Genomic DNA, 4,209 nt, shown 5'->3' with positions numbered 1-4,209 from the left:
CAAACAAAGCCATAAGAATTTTTGTGGCAACTGGCAAATGAATTCTGAAATATATATATGGAAAGGCAAAGGACAAAATAATGAAGACAAAAATTTTAGAGGATTTGAACTCCCAGACATTATGACATCATGACTTCCTATTAAAGTAAAAAAAAAACTCTATTCTATTCCATTCTATGTACAGTTACCTGTTTGTTCACCAAAGTGACAGAGCAATGCAATGGAGGAAAGGATGATCTTTCTAATATATGGTGCTGAATCAAATGGGAATCAATATGGGGAAAGTATGCATTTCGGTGCTTATCTTAAACCACATATAAAATTCCATTCCAGATAGATCGTAGATCTAAATTTGAATAATAAACAATAAATCTTCTGTAAAATAAAATAGAAAAAATATCTCTGTGATTTTGAGATGATATTTAGAAGGCAAAGTAAAGCCATGGTCATATTTCTCACACTCTGAAGCCAGCACAGAGCACAGGCACTGGGACAGTTTATATATATTGTAATTTATCTGCCAGCTCACCTAGTTAGCATGGGGCAGCAGTCAACATTCAGCTCCTTCTGCCCCCACAAGACCTCCTCCATTAGCTTCTTACAGGCATGTGCCAAGTACATGAGCAGCTCCATAGCAAATACGGTAGAAAAGTTCAGATGAAAACTTGTAGAAGAACTTCCTCTATTTACCAAAATAATAAACCAAAACAAATAACATATTCCTGGAGGGATTTCAGAGATAGTTTCTATCAACAAGGTTTTGAAAGATATAGTGTGATGATCCTACCACATTTTCCTTCCACTTCTCTATTTGGCCTGAGCAGAAGACAGATGGGACTTAGAAGATGGTAGTGTGTTGAAAACTTAATCAGGTGGGGAAATCTAATTGCAGCTGCTGGTCCAGATGCAGCATCATTACTGGAACAAATCAACATAGTCCTGGCATCTGACAAATGTCTCTCCCTCCCTCTCTCTCCCCCAGCCCTCCTCCCTCCTATCTATCAGTAAAGATTATCAGAAATAATTTTCTCTCCTCTGGCAGGGCCAGTAATACAAAATCATATTAAATGTACAGCCCTATGCCATAATATTGTCTATAGGGACTTATATTATGGCCTCTTCATTCCACAAGGCATCATTACATTGATAAGCTATTACATTTATGAGATCATGCAGATTGGGCCAGATGAGCAGGAAGCAGCAGCTACTCTAGACATTTTGGTGGAATACATGCATGAGAGAGGAGAGGGAAAGAAATCCCACAAAAATTTAGAGACCTGTCACCTCAGTGGAATTTTTAGGGATAAAGTGGTCTGAGGCATATTGAGATACTCTTTTTAAAATAAAAGGCTAACTGCTGCATCTGCTTCTTTCTTTTTTCTTTTTTTTTTTTAAAGATTTTATTTATTTATTTGACAGAGAGAGAGCAAGAGCAGGAACACAAGCAGGGGGAATGGGAGAGGGAGAAGCAGGCTTCCTGTGGAGCAGGGAGCCCTATGTGGGACTCTATCCCAGGACCCTGGGATCATGACCTGAGCCGAAGGCAGACGCATAACGACTGAGCCACCCAGGCGCCCCTGCATCTGCTTCTTTCTATTGTTTAAAAAAAAAAACAGAAATGTTTAGTGTGCCACTTTTGAATTTGCAGAACTATAAACCTCATTTGGGCATGCTACTCTGACCAATTTATTGAGTAGCTTGATAATCTGGTAGATCTGAATAGGGCCCAAAGAAAAAATAATTCTTCAGTTTCCCTACCACTTGGATATAACCTTGCATGGTCTGATGATGCTTGACACATCTGTGGCAGATTGGGATACTTCACAGAGTCTTTGGCAAGACTCTATAATTAGATCACATAGTAAACATTTAAAATTTTGGATCCAAACCGTGTCATCCTCTGTACACTACTATTATCATTTTGAGAAACAGCTTCAGGCTTACTACCGGGGTCAAGCAACAGATGAATGCTTGATCATAGACCACCAGATTATCATAAGACCTTAGCTGCTCATTATGAAGTAGGTGTCATCTGACCCTCAAACCATAAATTTGGGCAGCACAACAATACTTCATTGTCAAATGGTAGTGGTATGTACAAGATTGAGCTCAACTGAGCAATTCGCTCATATGCCCACAGACCATATTCACACTGCATCGACTCCCCCTTCTCAACCTTCCCTCATAACAATATGGAGATTTCCCTACAACCAGTGGACTAAGAAAACAATGGCCTCTTTTAGAGATGGGGTCATTTATACAGGTTTACTCTGGAGTGGCCTGGAGAATAGTGATGAAGGAAAATCCTCCAGTAGACCAAGCTTTGAGCTATGTACCTGGTTGTTTGCTTTGCCTGGAAGGAAAAAGAAATGACCAGTGGTATGAATCTATACTACTTAATGGAGAGTGAGTAATGATTAGATGAATGGTGGAGAACTTGAAAAGGATATAATTGCAATACTAGTTATGTTAATGGGCATGCATGGATTGTGAAGATAGTTGTTCTTCATGTGAATACTTAAAAAGAGTAACCTCAAACAGGTGGATGTTTTTGAATTATTTTTTTCCGTTTTCTTTTTTTTTTAACTTCAATTAGCCAAGGTTTAGTACATCATTAATTTTTGATATAATGTTCAATGATTCATTAGTTGAATATAACACCCAGTGCTCATCATATCATGTGCCCTCTTTAATTCCCATCACCCAGTTACCCCATCCTCTCACCTACCTCCCTTTCTGCAACCCTCAGTTTGTTTCCTGGAATCAAGAGCCTCATGTGGTTTGTCTCCCTCTCTGATTTCTTCCCATTCAGTTTTCCCTCCCTTCCTCTATTGTCCTCTACACTATTCCTTATGTTCCACATATTAGTGAAACCGTATGATAATTGTGTTTCTCTGATTGACTTATTTCACTTAGCATAATACCCTCCAGTTCCATCCATGTCAATATAAATGGTAGATATTAAAAATACAGAACGCTTCATGAATTTGTCTGTCATCTTCTCTGTATCGTTCCAATTTTAGTATATGTGCTGCCAAAGCAAGCACAAATAGGAGGGTTTTAATGATCATCTAGACAATATGACCCATTCTATGGAGGTCAGTCAGATTTCTGCAGACGCTGCTGTCCAATAGATCCATGTCCAATAGATCCTTGAACAAAATAGCTATGATTTCAGGGGTAAACTTTACACATAGGCTCAAACACATAAATTACCACCGCCGATGCAATTTTGGCTAAAACACTGCTGAATGCCCAAAATGCCACCAGTAGAACAAATGCTGAATCCCCAGTATTGCATCATCCCCCCCATTTCCCAAGGACATGAGTCAGTAAGCTGGTACAGGTTGATTACATTGGACCATTCTACAGTGGAAAGAGCAGTACTATTCTCACTAGAATAGACACTCTGATTATGGATTGTCCTTTTTTGCCCATAAGTCTTCTGCCAAAAACCTTCATTCAAAGATTTATTGAAAACCTTATTCAACATCATTGTATTCGACACAGCTTTGCTCTGATCAGGGACACAGTCTCTTACCATCTCTCCCATCATCCTGAAGCAGCTTTACTAATAGCACGGTGGAATGGCTTTTTAAAGACTCGATTATGGATTCAATTGGTGCGAACATCTGAAATAGGGTCCTCCAGGATGCCATGTATGTTGTAAATCAGCAACCTCTATGTAGTACTGCTTTTTCTAGTCAAAATTCATTGGTCCAAGAATCAATGCGTGGAAAGGGAGACTCTTCTCACCATTAGCTTTTGTATTCCTCTAGTGAAATTTTTTGCTTCTGTCAACAAAATTTTGGATTCTGCTGATCTCTAGACTATCTAGTGCAGTTCTATATCTGTGTAGTCCAATATGTAGACATGAGCCACACTGAAATCTTGAAATATGGCTATTGCAACTGCAGTAATAAATTTTAAAATGTATTTAATTTAAATTAATTTATTTTTTTTATTTTAAAGTAATTTAAATTTAATGTAAACATTCCCATGTGACCAGTGACTATAATATAGGGCTAATGTATATCACAAGGTCTAGAGCTCCCAAAAGGTGTATACTTACACCAGGGGGCATAGTAATGGTTCCATTAAACTGGAAAGTTAAAATTGATAGCTGGGCACTTTAAGCTTCCATGGCAGTGATTCAATAGCTGCTCTACTATCTGGAGTAATCGATCCTAATTGTCAACAGGAAATTGT

The 4,209-nt window shown here is 38.4% G+C and overlaps 1 pseudogene; it reads right to left on the bottom strand.

The window, feature by feature from the left end:
• Positions 1 to 2,963: 2,963 nt before the first annotated feature.
• Positions 2,964 to 3,047, bottom strand: LOC115941699 (U6 spliceosomal RNA; annotated as a pseudogene).
• Between the last annotated feature and the right edge of the window lie 1,162 nt (positions 3,048 to 4,209).

The sequence above is a fragment of the Leptonychotes weddellii genome, chromosome 3, assembly GCF_054177405.1.
Source record: "Leptonychotes weddellii isolate Sample4059 chromosome 3, ASM5417740v2, whole genome shotgun sequence".
NCBI lineage: Eukaryota > Metazoa > Chordata > Mammalia > Carnivora > Phocidae > Leptonychotes > Leptonychotes weddellii.
This window is presented reverse-complemented; position numbering and strand designations above follow the sequence as displayed.